Source organism: Ascaphus truei, chromosome 1 (assembly GCF_040206685.1).
Source record: "Ascaphus truei isolate aAscTru1 chromosome 1, aAscTru1.hap1, whole genome shotgun sequence".
NCBI classification, from domain to species: Eukaryota; Metazoa; Chordata; class Amphibia; order Anura; family Ascaphidae; genus Ascaphus; species Ascaphus truei.
Window position 1 is genome coordinate 41,662,552 of NC_134483.1, and position 21,897 is coordinate 41,684,448.

Sequence of the window (21,897 nt, forward strand, 5' to 3'; positions counted from 1 at the left end):
ACCCCAATCTCAACCGGCCTCCGTGACCCCCTGTCTGACTGTGCTGTCCTGCTTTGGCGTTACGCGTCACGCAAAAGACCAGCTGGATCCGTGGCTCTACTAGGTTTTTGAGCCACAAATGACTCTTGTGTGTAGTGCTGCTAACTACTGTTCTGCTTTGCTGTTCGTTTACAAGCTCCGGTATCTGTGAGTTCAGGGGAGGAGGTTTTTTTCATTGATGACTCGGCGTCTCTTTATGTTTAACATCAGATGCTTATGTATATTGAGTGATTATCTGCTCTAAACCTCTGGACTTGTTTCTATTGGAATCCGGATTGAATGCATATTAATGCTGGATGGACTGTGTCATTATTGATGAACTTTTATTAACACATATCACTTTGAGCCCCTTTCAAGATTATATTACACCAGGGCACCATCTGTGTTAATCCTTGCTCCCCTTTTCCTTTATTTGAGTACACTGTTTATAGGGTACGGTTTCCCTATCACTGTGCTTCTCTATGATGTATTATCAAAGGATGTCTTGTCTAATTTAAGCAATTATAACACCGGCCGGTGGAATAGGGGCTAGGTGAATGGTGATTATTTTCAACCTTTTTTGACCTATTAGGTTAATATAGATTTCTGTGTAGCTGACAGTCAGGACAGGTAATTGGGTATCTTTAGACTTCAGGAATTTTATCCGCCACCCCCTCGCATCGGGCCATCCGCCACCCCCTCCCATCGGGCCACCCCCCCCCCCCTCCCCCACCCACCCCAATTTCTCCCGGCCTCCGTGACCCCCCCTCACCACAATCTCCCCCCGACACCCCAAATCTCCCCACTCACTCCCGATCTCGCGTGGCAGCTCCGCCAGGTCCCGGAAGGTCTCCTCCACCGACAGCCACTGAGCTGAGGCTGCTGCCGCTGCCCTCATGTCCCGGCGTGTCTGACACCTGGTGACCCGCAGCGACAGCCGCCGAGGGCAACACCCAGCCTGCCCCCCGCCTCTTCTCCCTCTCTCCGTGGGATATGGCGCTCTCCGGGGAAGACCACAGCGATCCCAAGGTGTGTAGAGGGGGGGAGAGGGGGAGAGAGTGTGTGTGTGTGTAGGGGGGAGAGAGAGAGAGTGCATGGGAGAGAGAGAGTGTGTGTGTGTGTGTGTGTGTGTGTGTGTGTGTGTGTGTGTGTGTGTGTGTGTGTGTGTGTGTGTGTGTGTGTGTGTGTGTGTGTGTGTGTGTGTGTGTGTGTGTGTGTGTGTGTGTGTGTAGGGGGGGGATAGAGAGAGTGTGATTGTGTGTGTGTGCACGGGAGAGTGTGTGTGTGTAGGATACCAGAAGTGTCACATCACCCCCCCAATCACTCCAATCACACCCCCATCATCCCAATCACCCCACCCCATCACCCTGTCTCTCTCGCCCCCTCTCTCTCTCGCCCCCTCTCTCTCTCGCCACTCTCTCTCTCCCCCCCTCTCTCTCTCTCTTCCTCTCTCTCTCTCTTCCTCTCTCTCTCTCTCTCTTCCTCTCTCTCTCTCTCTTCCTCTCTCTCTCTCTTCCTCTCTCTCTCTCCCCCAATCTCTCTCACCCCCTCTCTCTCTCTCACCCCCTCTCTCTCTCTCACCCTCTCTCTCTCACCCACTCACTCTCTCACCCTCTCTCTGTGTCTGTCTCACACTCTGGAACTGGATATCTTACTTACCCTATATATCTTAACTGCCCTATACTACACCGAAATAACCTATACTGCTCTCTTCCAGATCTGACTCAAGCTTCACACGGAAGACATCGGAACCCCCCTTATCCCAGAAGACAGGTAGGGAACACCTCCCCTACAATGTATAACATTGCGGGAATTAGGGTACCTGGACATTGAGGGACTGGGGATCAGGTAAGATCCGGCATTTACACACACACACACACACGACTAATTGTTGTATAATGCAATACAATAAATACATTTATGTCAAAAATGAATGTTGTTCTGACTAGGAATTTATTAAATGGGTTTTATTTTAAAGCGGGGTTGGGGGCGGGGTTAGGGGCGGAACTATGTGGCGAGTAGATTTTTTGGTTGGGCTAGTAGATTTTTTGGTGATTTGTCGAACACTGATGATAACTATATACAAATATATTCGGGGACAATACAAGGAGCTTTCAAAAGAACTATTCATCCCACGGGCAGTGATAAAGACTCGGGGCCATCCCTTAAGGTTGGAGGAAAGGAAATTTCACCAGCAACAAAGGAAAGGGTTATTTACAGTAAGGGCAGTTAAAATATGGAATTCATTACCCATGGAGACTGTGATGGCAGATACAATAGATTTGTTCAAAAAAAGGTTGGACATCTTTTTAGATGGGAAAGGTATACAGGGATATACCAAATAAGTATACATGGGAAGGATGTTGATCCAGGGATTAATCCGATTGCCAATTCTTGGAGTCAGGAAGGAATTAATTTTTCCCCTTAATGGGGTTTTTTGTCTGCCTTCCTCTGGATCAATAAGTAAGTATAGATATAGGATAAAGTATCTGTTGTCTAAATTTAGCATAGGTTGAACTTGATGGACCTATGTCTTTTTTCAACCTCATCTACTATGTAACTATGTAACTATATGTTTTTATATATATATATATATATATATATATATATATATATATATATTTATATATATATATATATATTACATATATATACAGTATATATATGTGTGTGTGTAAAAAGAACAGCAAGCACTCCAAAGTAGAAATCCAAAGAAGCCTGGTGCTAATCCCATGGAAAATTTAAAGAGTTCATTACCATTCAGCAGGGCAGTAGAACAGCAAATAAAGGCAGCACTCAGAGGTAAGTAAGTAAAAAACTGTATTAGAACAGACACATAATTCCAACGTTTCGATCCCTCGGCGGGATCTTCTTCTGGGAGTGTGCAGAAAGAACTGGTGCTGCATCCTAAGACATGGTACTTGCTTATCTCTCAATCCCGGTATGTTCTGTGAGTAATGGATGTTAATTACCAGGTATTTACACTTTTCACAAAGCGAAACTCCCTCCCCGCCAAAAAATGGAGGTAAATACCAAGCAAGTGAAATAAACTTGCTGCACTGATGTATGAACTAAGTGCTAACTAGGTAGAAATACACCTACATAAAACCATCTTTAGTATATCAAGAACTAAATGTAATATGGATAGCTAAAAACCTACAGAGATGTATATATGTATATACATATAGACATATATAATATATGTAACCCCTTTCCCCGCCTCCTACGGGAGATTTGATTGTTGTTACCAGGTGTAGTGCTGCTCACCTTTAGGCTCTCAGGATTCTGAGCTTCCGCCAATGGTATTGGGGATCAACAGGCCAGGCTTTTGGATATTATCTTCTTTCTCTTTGGTGCAGCGCCTCCATCCTCCAGGGCCTATAGGTGCAGTCCCTGCAGGAAAACTCTCTTCCCTCCCCCTGAATAACTGCATCATCAGGCAGGAGTAAAATAACAGTTTCTTTATTGCATACAGCATACAGCTCTTCATCTTTGTCCCTGGAGCAGTCCCCAGGAGCTTGAGGCCCCAAGAGTCTCTCTTTAGCTCCCCTACCCCCTGATGGGATAAGGGGTATCAGCTCCCACTCCCCTAAGGGAGGGGACATAAATCACGTCCCTGGCTCAGCACAACACAACTCTTCCCCCTAAGGGGAGAGCACACAGAACACCCTACTCCCCCTGAAGGGAGAGGACAGAACCAGAACAGAACTACATTTAGGCTGCAGCTCCTTTTTATTACCAGGGGAGGGTCCAGGTCTTAGCCCATATAGGTGGGCAGTACCTCGGCCGTGGGCCCATCCGCCTGTAACTACTAGGGAGTTATTAACTGCAGCAAGAGCATGGGATTAACCCTAATACTGCCTTGCGCTGGTACCAGAACTTATATGTTAGGCAGAGGAATTTAGTAGCCAAGGGATACATAGCTACATATATATGTCTCATTTGCTTTAGCTCAGTTGGACCACAGATGAGATAAGTGCTCATGGTTTACATCTCTGTTGTTGCTGAGTGCCATTCTGACTCTATAACGCTCAAAGGTCTATTAAAGTACAGTAATATTTTTCTTACATACATCTCCAGGGGAATTCCCCTTTATCTCCGTATGGTGTTTGATCAAGTTCTTGAGACTGTGTCACAGAATGTAATCACGGAAAGTCCAGGTTGAATTTGACCTATTATATGGTATTTACAGTATGTGATAAAAAAACACTGTGCATGCCCATTATCTTGAAAAATATATAACATTCAGACATAATTGTACATCCTCTTTTAATCTACTTGTCCTTTTTACAATAAAGTGTTGAATAATATAAGAGAATAAAGCATATTGTTAGTAATAGGCATGGAATTATATAGGATTTACCTGCACTAATAAAATCATTCTGCAGATTCAATATTCTACAGTATAAACAGTGCGACAGGGGGCCTGTCTCACCCTGTGCCAAGCAATGCATGAAAAATCTTATCCTTATCTGAAAGTAACAGTTGTGCCATCACTATTATTTGGTATTAAGTAAAAGAGAGGGAGTAAGCTGGTTCCCACTGGCAGTCAGTTCTGTTGATTGCAACAAATCCCACTGGGAAGGAATACATTTTGCCAGATTTTTAGAGTAACTTCCAAACCCAAATAAGGTTCCGAACAGCTTAATTTTCAATTTCTACACTTTAACAAAAAGGTTTAATTTTTTTTTTATACTCAATCAAAAAGGCAAAGAAAACAAACTAAACACAGGACAATCTCAGCTTATAAGTAGAACTAATAAATGGGATCAAATCCAATTTGGGATCACAAGAAGAAATAAAGGGCCCACCAAACGATGACTATAGCTGTAGTGTCCTTGATAACTTCTTTAGACATTCTCTACAAGAATTGAAGAGTGTAAAGCATAGAGATGTAACCGCAAGTTCATTTCCTTGTAACCACAGTTTGTCACTGTCCCGTTTCCTTGGCAAATTGCACAAAGGAGAAAAACTATCCGTAGGAAACTAGCGGCACCAAATTCAATAGCCAGTGGCAAATAGATTTCTATGCGACAGCAGATAGGTCATGTTATTTGAAAAACAATTAGTTGATGTTGCAATAACACTTTGGAAATTGTAATTGCGTTATTATCTGGAACATTCCATTCTATAGAGGTTGGAAGAATATACAGGGTCCATCTTGTTCAGTCTTTAGGCTCCTGTACTTTTGCGATGAATAACCTGACTGAAGGCCTTCAAGACATCATGGGCGTTGATCATCAGATTGACTTTCTGTAAGGTTATTGTTCCTATATAGACAAGATACAGTTATTGTTACCTTTTAATTGCATTGTTGTATAACGTTTTGGCGTAGGTCTTCTCACAATATCTGCTTGTGCAAAACCTTTATCACTGAACAATAATATTAACCTTTTCATTCAGGACATTAGAATTCTAATATTAAGCAAATCCAAGTCTTCTCTGGTAGTCTATGGTGCTAACCTGTTTATTGATATATAACACAAACCATGTCAATAGCACAATGTACAGGAACACCGATAAATACCAATCCGAATAAAGTGGTGATTTTTATTTTCATTTGAATATCTATGAAGTGCAAATTGATCAAACATGTACAATAAACTACTGTAACGTATACAATATTTTCCATAGATTTTAGCTTATGCTAGTCACTTCTTTGTCTAGCATGGAGTCCCATTTTTGCAAAGCATCTACATTACAAAATGATCATAATCTTACCATAAATCAATATTACAAATATAGACAATGTTATTGCAACTCATGGTGCGCTCCCATTGGGCGAAATGGCGCGACAGTCTTGTTCCTTTTTCGAACTCTGCTGTTTCTAAACAATAGGGCATTGTGTTTGTCCTGCTGCAGCATGCCATGAGTTGCAATAACGTTGACTACATCTGTAGATACAAATTGTCAGGGTCTCCTAGCCATAGTTCCTTTCTCTGTCCACCAGGTGTGCTGCTGGTTTCTGTCTGCTCTGGGGTTCCTCTGTCTGTCTGTCTCCTCTTGTTGCTCCTGTCCTTTGTCCTTATAGTTTCCTGTTTCCTGTTCCTCCCTTGCCTTTGTTTTATGTCTAGACTCCCATGCCCATGCTTCTGCTTAAGCTTCTGCTTTTGTCCAGTTCTGTTCTGTATTGAGTCCTGTTCATATTAAAGGCCCTTGCTATTGAAATAGATTGCCCCACTCTGTTTCCTGATAGCAAGTCCCAGTCCTGTTCCTGCTACCTAGTCTAAGTCCCTGCTCCCTAGTCTCAGTTCCTGCTCCCCTGCCCTGCTCTTGCCTTCCTATTGCCGACCCTGCCTGTGACCACGACGATCTGCTTGCTGCCTGAAACCGAACCCAGCTTGTGACCTCGACCACGCTATCTCCCGCCTGCCTCTGACCTCTGCTTGTGTCCCCAACAATCCTTGCTTGCTTCCCGCTGTTATGGCCACCAAGGTCCTACCCGCTCCAGGAGTCTCCCCTTGACATAAATGTAGCCCAATTCCTTCCCCCCACCCAAAAAAAAAACCTAATTCTCTGTGGAAGATGCAGCCCCACCTGCGTCACTGCTGTCCCTCTCACTCCATGGTCAGAAGAGAGTCAGGTTAGATCCATTGGAAACAGTATATCGCTGGTATCATAATGGAGCATCTTCCTGATGTTACCATCTGTGTATTATTATTATTAGTAATTATTTGTGAAGCGCCAACATATTCCGCAGCGCAGTATAATAGGGTACAGAGTTATGTATATTACATAAACAGTTACATACAAGTGAGGACAAACATGCACAAACAGATACAAAGAGGTACTGAGGGCCTTGCTCGTGAGACCTTACAATCTAGAGAGAATGAGAGACAATGTTGAAACAAGAAGATGGCTGCTTATTGTAGGATAAGGATGACAGCTGAAGCCATTAATGTTTTGGGGTGTGTGGAGTGGGGGTTATATAGGTCCCAGTGGGGTTGGAAGAGGAGTATTACCATCTGTGGTGTAAAAAAAAGATTCAGAACTTGCACTCATGTACAAATATTTCATAAGCCATAGGGGCAAAGGTGTAGTACCAACATCGCACTGGTACAATAGTATAATAAAATCAAGGGGTGGACCTGCCCTCAAATAGTAGTCAAATGTAAATCAGTATAAATATAAAAACAGCATATAATCAAAAATCAGAAAAAAAGGTAAGGAAATACAACGAACTCACCCAGATATACGGCTTACGAATTGCCTCAGTTTAATGTGTGTTAATCAATGGCACAGAAGAAAAATAGTTTTGGTAGATAGCCATATCCAGAGGAATACAAAGGCAGACACACAATGCTATTAACAGAAATACTCCAGCAACATTTCAAGGCTTTTTGGTCGGGCCGAATTTCCAGCATCGTCTGGCCATGACCCCTGGAGCTGCCTGGCCTGGGATACTTGTCCCACGCTTTCCCCCCATTACCCCGTCTCGTCGGCAAAGGACTAATGTGAATATCCACACTTTACCTTTTGTTTCGACATTGCCTTCTAGATTGTAAGCTCCCATGGTCAGGGCCCTCATTATCTTCTGTATCTGTTTGCTCTTATTTGTCCTTACTTGTATGTCATTCTGTTTTTGTAATATACATAACTCTGATCTGTATAGTACTGCACTAACTGAAGAATTGTACCTCTCCATGAATGCTGTCATTCATGTGAAGCAGATCTGCTGTTAAATAAATGTTTAAAAGTTCCTGGTGCCCTGTTCTATTATTTATACTTTTCACAAAGAGCCAGCGCGGATCCTCAGCCCTGAGAAGAACAAGGTAACCACTGAGCAACCACATGCAACTTTTTCCGGCACAAATCCTGTTTAAAGGGACAGACACAATTGGGACTGTTATATTTTTACTGTACACCCAATCCTTCATGCCAGGGGGGATAGGGGTGTTACATATGGAGCATAGCCTCCCGGCCGCTACTTATTTTCCTGGGCCCTACCAGTGTAAGTAAGTCCTGTTAGGTACAGGCAGTGGATGGGTTAATTCCTTCAGAAAAGTATTGTGTGCTTTTGCAGCCTTAGATACATTTGATGTATCCAAGGGCGGGCCTAGCAACAGCCAGAAAGTGTAAGCCTGAGGGGTGGATACTGGTTGGGTCACGTGCTGGATGTGATGGCCTGTCAGTATCCAGACCTGTCCTGTTATAGGGCAGGGTTACAAGCACAACCCCAGGGTATAAATACTGGCACTTTCTCAAAAGTGTGGGTGTCTTTCCTCCCTCTGTGGAGTGAACAACTTCCCTGGTCTCACAAGGAGACTCAGGAGGCGCACCATGCAGGAGGAAACTTGGATGGACTTCAAGCCTTGAAATGACCTTTCTTAGGGGAAGCAAGAGATGTACCTGCTGTGTAAGATCTTGAACACTGCAATAAATACCATGGAACCAGATACCAGTGTGATTCACTGTCTTGGGTTAAAGAAAGGTGTCAGTCTGGGCCATCGTACTTCTATCCAGAGGATCCAAGCTGACTGGAGGCGCTGCAACCAATGAACAAAGTACTCTGTGTACCTGTCCGCCACACCACCTGTTCCCCACACCACCACGGAAGTGCTCAGCCCTCCTGTTTACCTCACAAGTACGCACCACACCACAGTACAAATGGAGTAGCTGACCTTTCACCCGATACACTAAAACAACTGGAGGGATCCTTGCTATTAAGAGAGGTTTAACAGCTCGTCTGGAACAGTTCCTGGGTCCATGTTGTTGTCAGCGGTGTAAAGTCTTGAAGATTTCTTGTAAGTATTACATAATAACATAGAATGTACTTGCCTAGGCAAGAAAAAGGACCCCTTTGGAACAAGCACTCGTAAAGTGATGAAAGTAAATAAATAAAATAAACCTTTAATTAAATGTAGGGTTGGGGGAAACATTAAACACTTAAAACCGAATTAAATAGCTATCTCCCAGTCCTGTGAACTAGACTGGTTGCCATATGAGTCTAGGGAGCCTAACTAACTGGCATATGCAGGATGGATGTTTAGCTTATGCCTCAGTGAGGTATAGAAGTATAGATGACTATAGTCCTGTCAGAGATGTACCAGACAGACAATGTATACAAATTAATATATAAGGGTCCCTAAAGACGACGCAAGGAAATATAGAGTTAAGTTAAAAAGCTACTGTGTAGCTACACAGTACAGTAGCTTTTTAACTTAACTCTATATTTCCTTGTGTCGTCTTTAGAGACCCTTATATATTAATTTGTATACATTGTTGACTCCTGACGATTTGAGTACCCCATCTGGATGTATTTATCTCTGTACATATCTTGCATGTGAGTGTCGCGACACTGTACACCTATCACTCACTAATGCTTTAGTGAGTACTCCCCTTGAGTCACCATCCATTCAGTGTAGGTATACTTTTATGTGTCTGTCCGGTACATCTCTGACAGGACTATAGTCATCTATACTTCTAAACCTCACTGAGGCATAAGCTAAACATCCATCCTGCATATGCCAGTTAGTTAGGGCTCCCTCGACTCATATGGCAACCAGTCTAGTTCACAGGACTGGGAGATAGCTATTTAATTCGGTTTTAAGTGTTTGTGTTTCCCCTAACCCTACATTTAATTAAAGGTTTATTTTATTTATTTCCTTTCATCACTTTACGAGTGCTTGTTCCAAAGGGGTCCTTTTTCTTGCCTAGGCAAGTACATTCTATGTTACTAGTTCACTTACCCTTGGCACCGTTTCTAAGACAGTAGCTAGAGCTCACTCCCCCACTCCCCCCTCCTTTATTTATTATAAGTATTACATAATCCCATGTTAGCTGAAGGCCAGGAAAGCTGATTTGACAGGGAACGTAGGTTGACCATGTCAAGCCTTGCATGTGCTCTTGAAATGCTTAAATGTGATTGTCTGATTGCCGATTAAAGGAACATGTTCGATTTCACATTGTGTTGTTCTGCACTATGTTGTTAGTCTCGGGTGCACTCACTGCTTAGCATCCACAGTAACTTTCATGTGCTGAGCATTGTCAGCCTTCCGAGAGGTATTTTGCTGAGGTGTCTCATTGTTATGGGCAATACAAACTCTCTCCAAGCTAAACTGCCTCCATGCAACACATTTCTGAGGGCAACGCAAACTCTCGCTAAGCTAATGTAACCCATTTTCCCCCACCCTGTGGGAGATTCGGTTCTGGTTACCGGTGTAGTACTGCTCACTTGTTAGGCTTACAGGATTCTGAGTGTCCGCCGGTGTTAGTGGGAATAGACAAGACTGGCTTTCGGATCAGTAGCTCTCATCTGTGGTACAGCGCATCCATTCCAGCAGGACCCATCATAGACAGGTGCAGTACCTGCAGGAAAACATCTTTCCCTCCCCCTGATATACTGCAGTCTCAAGCAGGAGTAACACATAACTGAGTCTTTATTCTTCACAGCACAGCATGGTACACTAACATCACACAGCATACATTAGCATTTTTTGTTCTTCTGCGTGGTCCCTGGAGCCAACTCCTGGAGCTTGAGGCCCCAATATTCTCTACTTAGCTCCCACTCATGCGGGAGGGAAGGCTTGAAACCAGGTCCCCGGCTCAGGATAGAATAATGCACATCCTCCCCCAGAGGGGGAAGAATAGGAAGAGAACATACCTCTCTCAATGAGGAGTGAGAGGGACAGAGAGAGACTAAATTTGGAGCTGCAGACCCATTTTGTTACCAGGGGAGGGTCCCAAGGTCAACGCCCCTATTAAGGGTAGTACCTCTGCCTTTAACCAACCCCCCTGTAACTACTAGGGAGTGGTTTACTGCAGTAGAGCAGAGATTAACCCTAACACTGCCTGCGCTGGTACCAGAGCTTATGTGTTAGGAAGAGAAATTAGTAGCCCAGGGGTACCTGGCTATATTAAGTTGTCTTCTGGTGCTTGTTCCAGCAACTCATTGCTATGAGCAGTTCGAGCTCCATCTCGATCAAGTTGTCTCCTGGCAATAATTTGTTCTGGCAACTCATTGCTACAGTACGAGCAGCTCACACTCTCTCTTGACTCAAGGTCCTTCTTAACAAAGCCTATGTTTCTCTGCGGAGAGCTGCAGTAGCCATTTCTAAACTTAGTGCTCTTTTTTCTTGAGTTTGTTCTGGAGTTTAATTTTGACAAGCAGTTTTCATTCTCTTCCTTGCTTCTTCTCAAGAACGAGATGGCTCAACCATATCTTTGAGGGTTCTCCTGTTTGGTGTTCTCTGAGAATTGCTTTCTTGTCTTAAATCAGCTTCTTCTGATGTTTTTCTTGCATGCAATTCCCCGGATTCTCTTAGCTGCATTAGTACGTTTCTTTTTTTCTGAGTGTTTTCCCATTTTATTCTCTATAGAAAATAGGATTCAAATGTTAAAAATCCTAATAGGACAAAGATTCATAACATAGAATGAAACATGGGCAAAACTACATTTGAAACACCATACATTTGTGGATTTTGTTATCAAATTGTCTTAGTATTCTCAAACTTCAGTTAAAAACAGTAATGTCTCGCCAATTTCATTCTCACTCTATTGTCTGGTATTATAAGAGCTCATAAATAAGCACCGGCAACAAAGTTGTCCAGAAAGGTGGCTATTATCTGTCACAACGATCAAGCACTGTCTTAAAGTCAAATAAAAATGTAAATACTGAATATCCCTTCAACTCTCACATTATTGCGACTTGAAAAGAAATCTAATAGCACAAACTACAAATCATTTCCATGTAACCAGCTTTCGGAGTAAATTGTCTGAAAGTTGAAAAACCAAAAACACACAAAACGTATTAGTCGCAAGAAAGCTGTGATGTATGAACAGTTATTCTGACATCATTGAAAGCCATTCAAAAACCTAATTATCACTGTCACCTCGATGTCAAAGTAAATCTACAGGTTGTAGTGGAGTTTGTTGAGAAAAAAAGTGCGCTTCAAAAAAGTGTCCTAATAACAAATTATCAGTGTATAAAATACATGCATACACTAAGATGTGTATACTCTAAGATGTGTATTGCACAAATATAAAAATGTATATACAAGTGTTAAAAATTATATCATATCAATGATGTAATACTGTATGTGATAAAGTGCATAAACATCAAAAAAACAATATTACATTTAATTATATAGGTAACCCTCCCTGCACCACTCCTAGGGAGTTTACACCAGTTCACAGTATTTGGCTACTACGCATAGTTTACCTCACTTCAGGGTGCTGGGCATTACTTGTTTTGGACTGCCCCTCCCCCCCACCCCCTTTGGAGTAACATTCGTTGTACGCCGTCTACTGTGGGCCCTTACTGGGATCTAAGCCGGTTCTGAGTCGGTACCAATTCTACTCCATTCTTGATTGGGAACCGCCACATCCCTACTGATTGAGGAGAATACGTAGTTGGACCCCCCATAGAGCTGATCCACTGTCACCCGGGATCCCTCTGCATCTGGCCCACTGTAGCGTGTCTCCCTCTCCCTCTGTGGTACTTGCATGTTTCCATTGGCCATAAAATTGGGATCCTTACTATAAGGGCACTGTCCCTATCTGTAACATAACAAACAACATGGGCCTGATCTGTTCTATTACTTCATCAACATCATCCCTATCTACACTCCCCAATGCTCCTCTCCTCCAAGGTGAAGCCCAGCATATGCTATTCTGCTATTAATCCCTAACAGCAGCGGTGTGCAATCTTTCCCGCATGCGCCCCCTTCCAGCTTCCCTCTCTGCTCGCTCCCCTCCTCCCTTACCTTCTCTCCGGCTCTTCGTCGTCAAATTATGCAGAGGAGTCACGTGACGTCACGTTGCCATGCCAATGTGATGTCACATGACCCCGCAGCGTCATTTGACACCGAAGAGCCGGAGAGAAGGTAAGTGAAGTTGCAGAGGCCTCATGCGATCCCCCGGCATTAATTTAAATGCCTAGAGCAAGGGGCCTCTGCAACCGCCGCATACCCCCTGAACACCCCCCCAGTTTGCACACTGCAGCCTTACAGCAATTTGGTAACCCCATTGAGGGGGGTTACATTATATGGATGTAGCCGATTGTGTCGGAGGTCCCACGTCATAGGACCTGACGGATCTTTACCCGACGGTGACACCTTGGTTCAGGAGTGCCCAGGGAGGTAAAGTGAACCAAAAAGACACACAGGGGTAGCGCTACCTCATACTTTGGGTGGGACTGGTCTATGGACACTGGGTGGTCAGGTGCCTAGAGCACCCTCAGTACTTTGGGGGGAACCACACCGGGTGTTGGGCATTGTGTGTGGGGATATTGTGTTGTGGGTGTGCTGATTATAATAGTGTTCGTAAAGAAGTTATATTATACCCAGTATGTGGTGTTTATTGAGTCCTATGTGGAATCATCCCGTGCTGCAGGCATCCCCCATAGGTGGAGGCGCTGTACCGAACATAGAGAGAGAGAGATCACCCAGGCTCCCAGAAGTGGAGGTTTAGGCCTTCTGTACGCCAACAGGTATATCAGCATGCGTAGTTCCCTTAGTCATAGGGAAAGGGGGCTATATATACAGTAACACCCTTTCTCCCCCTTACGGGAGATCTGCATGCTACATGTGTATTGGTGCTGGTTAGCTCACCTGTTGTAGGCCAGGAAGCCTGAGTCTCCACGGGTGATAGTGGGAGTAGCAACGGGACAGACTGGAATTTCATCGGTGCAGCACATCCACCTACAGTATGTATGTGTAGGGTAGCTGCCGGAGGCAGAGAGTATTCCCTACAGGAACCCCTTTTTCCAGAAACGACACAGAGGCTAAGAACTGATTACCTTTTATGTGGCGGGCCAGTTACCCGATTCCTTCTCTTGCAAGAGAGGTACTTCTTACACCCGACAGTCATTCATCTTCCCTCGCATCTTGCATTACTGTTTTACCCTGACTAGGCCTCCCAAGTTCTTGAGGCTAGTCGCCACCCCTCTACCCCCTGATGGGGTAAGGCAGATACCGCCACACTCTCTGGGGAGCAGGCTACATCCTGGAATCATCTCTCTAAATTTGGGTCAGGAACCCCTTATATACTTGGGGAGGGGTTAGTGACCCTGCCCCAAACTGGGCAGGTTTTAGAGGTGGTACCGGTGTCACACTATACTACATGCGACCTATTAACACCCGCCCACACCCACAGATGAGAGAGAGAGAGAGAGAGAGTGCGGCTCGCACCCCCTTCCTTCCTTGTCCTCAGCGGCAAATCACGCCGCGGGGTCACTTTGAGTTGCTCAAGACAAGGTAGGAAACATTGCAGGGGCCTCACGCGATCCCACGGCATTTAATTTTAATTCCATGGGGAAGAGCGTGGGGCCTCTGTAACCACCGCAACCTCGCTGAAAATCTTGCGCCACCCATGGGGGGAGCGCCCCCCACTTTGCACACCCCTAGGTTAGGGCTTAGCTAAACTTGGCATTACTCACATCAAGACTGTGTAATAGCTCCTTTGCAGGGTTTGGATGAGTTTAAGAGTTAAATCAGTTAACAGTTAACAGTTAAATCATAGTGTTATTTACTGGGTTCATTCCCCCTCCTCTTCACTTTTTAACTTGAATTAAACACATATTCAGGAACCTTTGGGTAAGACATGTGTAGCCATGCATAATAAAAGACTGCAGACATCTTCCCTGTTGGCAGTAAACCCTGGTAAGTACAGGAATGCCAGCAGTAGTTATGGAGGTTTTCCCTCAAACCCTGGGGAGGTACCCTATGTATGGATGGGAGTGTCGGCATGCTCTGAGTCCCTGGTTAGTGACATCAGAGATGTGCCTGCCCCCTGAGGTATATAAGGCACAACACTGTCACGTTAGTGTTGTTGTTGCTAAAGTGTTTGGCTCCTGTGAAAGGGATTTCAGGATAGCTTTGTGCCCACTAGTGATGTAATTAGTGGCACTGGTTTCCAGATCAAGCCTGTCAAGGCCACACTGTCTCCATGGACCTGGCACAGGAGTGATCTCCCTAAAGGGAGAGGGGATCCCACTCCAATTGGGAGGGCAGTACCTGGCAAAGGGACAGCACGGAGAAATGTGCAGCTAAGGCTGATAGCTGCATGGGGCAGTCTACCTCATCGAGTACATCAATAAAGATGCCCTGTTCAAAGATACCCCCACTGTGTGAGTGTGAGATTACTCTGCAGTGGCAGTCACCACCGAGAAGGAGTTCCTCACCAGGACCATCTCCCTGCGGAAGCATAGATCCTGATGAGGTGGAGGCGCTGCACATGATATAGGTAGGGCTCGCACCCACTACCTCAGCTACCTGTCCTGATGACATCCCCTACTACCATCAAGAGGGAGACTCAGGAGTCCTGTTACCTGCAGGGGCACCACCATATAATATCATGTAATGGGGACCGGTTAGACCACACGGGCCAATGTGAGATTGGGTGGGTCAGACAGGAGGGAACACCCGTTACATTTGGAGGCGCTGCTGAGAGACCTGTCAACAGGACAGACTTTTGCTAGGCACACTAGGAACAGGGAGAGTGTCTGCTGCCACTTTGTGCTGCGTGGGACGGAGCCAGGGGTAGTCGGGGAGCTGCTGGAGCTGCAGACCGCACAGACGACCTGGGATCCTGCAAGGGGTTAGTGGGTCTGGAGAGGGGGGCTATTGCTGTTCTAGTCGCCTTGAGGTAGCGCTGGTGGGGGACACCTGAAAGGATAAACTGGTAACTTAGGGCAGGAATTCAGGAAGGGTCCGCGCTAGGCTAGCCAACAGTAGGTAGAAAGTACTGCATGGAAGAGCCAGAGTACTCTAGTCTACATTCCAGACTACTTACCAAGAGAGGAGCACAGACTGGGAGGAAGGAGTTACAGTAGACACAGAGAGAGTGAGCCTAGCCTGAGGTAATGCAAACACGAGACAGATCTACGTTAGGCACACAAGGTGGTGCACAAGGCATTTTTATTGTATCGATGTGGTAGCTGCCCCGCAGAGCAGAGCTTATTGTACAAAAATCCAATATTCAGTGGCCGAGAGAGAACCGCAAGAATGGAGGATCTGCATGGTGCAGAAGGTCCAGGATGGCGGACGGAGGCCGAGGAAGAGAACGCACCTGTTCTGTGCGAGTATGAAGAACAAGCTACAGAAGAGACTTTTGTGAGCCTGTTGTGGAATGGCGTGAAAGCCGTGGTTGCGCCGTGTTTGTCCTGCTTAGGCCCCTGGGGTAGTAACCCTGAGGACAGCGAGGACGACACTGTTGTTAGATGGGAGGAATGAAATGGACTTGCTTATCATTCGATATACAAACAACCAAACGCTACCTCAAATGTGAATCAAAGAGACAGTACAAACCAAAATGGCGGTTCCCGCGTTCCTGGGACACCGCGTGGACCAGTTGCAGAAAGTCTTGCAACTTTGCAGCTTGCTGATAGTTGGCTAGAAGTGGCGCCAACGGGAAAGCCCCACCCTGTTGGGGAGTGTGGCGCGAAAGCTGGAGCTGCGCCCTCATGGAGTATGACTCACTCCGCCCCTGTGCTGGGTCAGCCTACAAGTCTACGAGACCTCCCCCTAGTTTCAACCAGGGAGAGTGGTTTGCAGTTTTGCCGGATGCGGATGGAGAAGGCAGGAGGAGGGGTTGCCAAACCAGCCCCTGCACTCCAGTTGCGAAGAGCCAGTGAGCAGTACCGACCATTACGGCGAGTATCTCCACTGGTGAATATGGCTGGTGTCTCTGAGCAAGTTGAACAGAATCCCTTGATTATGACACACCCCTACTCGGCTCCAGGAGGCTTCCTGTTCCTCCGGTTAGAGGGTGTAGAGACTGTGGCGTGTCTCTGCCTGCAGTGCAGACTGCCGGGCGGAGCCGTGGGCACTGCTGCCCGATGCCCTCATTGTGGACTGCAATATCTGTGGCCCATGCCGACCTTTGTGCCGGTGCAAACTGTGGAAGCAAAAGAAGATGTTCCTATGTTGGCAGCCGAGCTCCCGGGTGCATTATGGCGAGAAACCATGGGTCCTGAAGAACAGGGACCGGGGTCGGTTCTCAAGAAAGAGAAACACAGTCATCGACGGGGTGACAAGAGAGGGGCACACCGGCGATCACCTAACGGGATGCCTCGCCCGAATGCGAAACTAGAATCCTCGGACGAGGAGTGCGCAAGGCTGTCTGATGTGCTGGACTTGTTACCAGAGTACCATACCAGCGGTATGCCTTGGTGAGATGCCATCCCTCGTGGTGTGGAGACACGGAATCGAGTGTCTCCAGTACCGCGAAAACCCGAACAGCGGAGTCCCACGGCCGTGGTGACTAGTGGTTCGGACGAAGGTCGATCCACCCCCACACTACGAAGTAGTAAGGCGAAGCCGTGTCTATCGCAGGCTCTGGGAGTGGTGAACAAGGAAGAGCGGAGACAGGCCCAGGCGGGATCGAGCAGGAGCAGGGCATTGCCGGATGTCCTTGTGGAGGAAGAGGTCTTGATTGGGGACCCAACCCAAGATGGCGGTGAGGCAAGTGCGTGCACAGAGAATGTTCCTGGTGACCAGAGCGGGGTCGAGTGGGAGATGATTGCACCTCTGCGGTCGAGCAGTGGAAGCCAGTCGCCTACTGCGAGGAGGAATGGGCGATCGATCCGGAGAGTAAAGAGTCCCAGTACTGGCGAAAAGGAGAGACTTTGTGGCGGAGCTGAGCCAGGTATTGCCGAGGAGCAGGTCATAGCCCTGCCTATACCTACTGTCCGGCCCTGTCCCCAAACCCTGTCCACTCCCAAACTTAGCCCCAAGGCCTTAGATAAATCCCTGCCCCAGTCATTTTCACGTTTGGGTCAACTTCTAGTCTAGGGATGTCAGGGGATTCCCGGGTCGCTTCTGAGGAACGGACTGGGAGCCTGGACTGGGGAACATCCGATGATGGAACGGTGGGAGGAGGGAGGATGTCCCGACAAGTGTCGGTATCGAGTGACTGTCCTAGCACTATGAGTGTCACAATCGGGAAAAAATCGCGGGACAGGGGGCTTGCTGTACCATCGGAGGGTACCTCGGGGGTATCGTCTGGGGGGCCCGAGGAAGAGGAATCCTTAGAGTACGGGCAAGAGGAGCTCAGGGAAACTAGATGTGGGCACCTCTGTATGAGGGATAAGTAGCGTGGCTTGATCGGACCCGATTCATTCTGGAAAGAGATGGGGTAGTGGATCACTGGTGGGCTATGGGTGAATTTGATGATGCGGCTTACCTAAGGGAGTAGCAGGCGAGGTGGGGTAAGATTAGGCGAGGCTTAATTACACCCAAGGGTCCCGAGGGATTAGAGGATCAGTGGATTCAGACGAGACCCTGTCATGGGTGTTGCCGGGGAGGGCTGCACATGCCCAATTGACCAGGTCCTGCCATGCCGAGCGAGCTATTGCGGCTAAATATAAGAGATCTCATGGGCTTGAGTACCCTTACGTCCCAGAACCCCTTATGCGAGAGATCGAGGAGCATAGGGATAGGTGGCTTCGGGCCGACATCGAATACTACATTGTTAATAAAGGGGGTGTCATTAAGGGTGCCCAAGCTGAGCAAAGGATTTCTCAGTTGATGAGGGTATGGACTATCGGGCGCAGTGTGTACATGCACAAGGTAGTGTATCGCAATGAGAGAGGTCTGCCCTGGGAGTATAGTGTCATAGTGACCGATGCAGCTGGAAGGGAGGTGAAAAAGCCAGACCCTCGACACTATTATTAGGTTGCCTAAGAGAGAGTCTGTGTTTAATCTAGCGCTCCCTGCTGGTCAGTGAGAGTCATACCGTGGCATTATTATGTGATGTAATGATGTTTTGCATTCTAAATTTTTGTGTTCTTTTGCAGTGTTTCCTGACGCAAGGTACACCAAATTTAGGTCCCAGCCGGGTCGGTGGGGATTCACCAGGGGGAGTATGTAGCCATGCATAATAATGGACTGCAGACATCTTCCTTGTTGGCAGTAAACCCTGGTAAGTACAGGAATGCCAGCAATAGTTATGGAGATTTTCCCTCAAACCCTGGTGAGGTGCCCTATGTATGGATGGGAGTGGCTGCATGCTCTGAGTCCCTGCTTAGTGACATCAGAGATGTGCCTGCCCCCTGAGGTATATAAGGCACAATACTGTCAAGTTAGTGTTGTTGTTGCTAAAGTGTTTGGCTCCTGTGAAAGGGATTTCAGGATAGCTTTGTGCCCACTAGTGCTGTAGCTTGTGGCACTGGTTTCCAGATCAAGCCTGTCAAGGGGCAGTCTACTTCATCGAGTACATCAATAAAGATGCCCTGTTCAAAGATACCCCCACTGTGTGAGTGTGAGATTACTCTGCAGTGGCAGTCACCACCGAGAAGGAGTTCCTCACCAGGACCATCGCCCTGCGGAAGCATAGATCCTGATGAGGTGGAGGCGCTGCACATAATATAGGTAGGACTCGCACCCACTACCTCAGCTACCTGCCCTGATGACATCCCCTACTACCATCAAGAGGGAGACTCAGGAGTCCTGTTACCTGCAGGGGCACCACCATATAATATCAAAATGGGAACCGGTTAGACCACACGGGCCAATGTGAGATTGGGTGGGTCAGACAGGAGGGAACACCCGTTACACATGCTTAAAGCCATTCTAGAAAGAGAGGGAGATAGGGTCTGGGATGGAGAGGAAGTAAGGGAGGGGAAGTGAGGGAGTTAGTTGAAGTTTACGCAAGGCCATACTAACCTGAAATGGTGTAAAGCGCATGCTAATGAGAACTAACGACCGTTGTTTTTACACGTTTAGCGCGCTCCCCTGAGTGAAATTGCATGTTAGCCCCGGTGCTTCTCACGTGCAGCTGATTAAAATCAATGGCCGCATCTCACGCTGACGCATACCGTGCAAATAAAGTCTCCGGTTTCGTCGCGCCTCCAGGAACGCTCCGTTGGCTGCCCGTGGGGAATTTGTGCCTCCTCGCAGCGCGTTTTCCCCCGTGGTGGCTTTTAAAAATCCAGATGGCAGTTGCCGTGCGGGAGCCACCAGGAAGACAGGAATGAACCGGAGACTTCATCTGTATGTCCCGCTGAAGGGCGCCAAATGTTGTAATAACATGGCTACATCTGTTACTTAACTAACCGCTGATATTTTTGCATATAATTAGCTTTGTGAATTAGCGGTAACCTCAGGGAACATAAGGTCTGCTACTGATTTTGAAAATGTCCCATTATGAGCCTGGAGTTAACCAAACGCTGAGGATCTGGGCCTTTGTTTTTTAATTTGGTATTTTGTTGGCTGTTTGCAACTACTCTACAGTATAAGTCCAGTAATCTTCTGCTGTAACATTGCAAGAAACAGGAAGGTAAATGTAAGCCCCCCCACCCCACCCTTCTGTTGGTTACTGATGCAAACTAAGGAGTTAATGGTAAGCAATGGATGATAGACTCTGCTCCGTCATGACGTAGGGAACTATATCAGCAGGGGATATAAGAGGGGGAATGTTCTGAAGAGGAGGTTTCGGCATGGCAGGGGGAGAGGAGCCTCGGGGAGTAGAAGTAGGGGATATGTTCCCATAGTTATAGTATATATAAGGCCCCCCTTTTATTGTGTTTCAGTTTGGGCACTGTCCCTATCTGTTAGAATTCCATAGTTTGGCCATAAGAGAAGAGCATGTCCCATAGAGGTAATGCAGATATGCCACAGTGGGCAAAGCAGAGAGGCCCCCAGGATGTCTCGGGATCATCCCTACAAGCGAATCCCCATCTACAGTATTCATACTCCGAGGAAGTGGCAGTTCCAAAACGGGGCTAGAAAGTAATAGTAGCGTACACTGAAAAGGCCAGGATATCACCAGGGTCCACACTAAAAGGGACCATAAGGATGTTGCTAAAAGGGGGGGTCCTGTCCACAAGATGAAGTGATAACAGTAGCAAATGAATGCACCTCCCATGGGTGTTAAGAGTGGACACCCAGGGAAGAAATGTATTCAGAGTGACAGTGGTATGGTTGAAATAAGGTACAACTATGTCAATCTTAGCCTGGGAACATGAATAAAGATTGAAGTTGTATTATAAAAACTCCTGGCGCCCATATTTTCCATCTCCCAGCCAACCACGGACAGCAGCTTGAGACAAGGTAAATCTATGCGGTTGATCAATACACAACTACGTGGATGTAAGCTCCCTAGGGAGCCGGACAGGGAGGGGTACCCAACGAATATAAAAAAAAACTTCTGCATTTACTGTTGAACGCAAAGACAAAAAAATAATAATTCTTGAATCCTCAATTATTAACTGCTAGGAATTTACTTTTAACCCATATTTGAAAATCATTCTCGAACAGAAATACATATATTTCATATATTTCTTGCTTTCGTGTATTTATTTCATCCATAATATTCTGAAACCACGGAATTCAGAAGATTCAGTGAAAGTCAAAAAGACATTCCGACATTCTGACAAAGCTGCCACAACACAGTGTGGTGCCATCGCTGTCCTCTAGGGGCTGAATGGGGCAGTTATTGGACTTTTTCACCACAGAGAGTTAATTAAATCCTTCTTGGAATGGCTATTCAGGTGATAACTAATGAAGCTAATCAACCTGTTCTGAATAGTCAGGAAGTGCTTTAAAAGGGTTGAAGCTGCAAGGCACATTGAGACAGTTTTCCCCAGAGAAGGGGGGAGACAGAGGAGTTCCCCAGCTAACGGAAGCGGGCTAAAGAAGTGTGAGAGACACTGCTGAGAGAGCTGTGCTGAAGCAGTGACGGCTGGTTACAGAGGAATAAAGAGTTTCCCTGAGCTCCCGTGGGGTTGAATCCCAAAGAGAAGAAGGAAGGACGATAGACTGTGCTGAAGCAGGGACATCGCCAGCTGGACTTACAGATAAGCCAAATTCTTATTTGCTGTATACAGAGACTTTATATGCTCAGCAATAATATCTGTTTGGGGTAGAATGAGCTTAGCTATCCACCCGGGTTAGTAAGGGTTGGAGCTGAATGAGTAGTGAGCTTTCCTAATGGAAATAG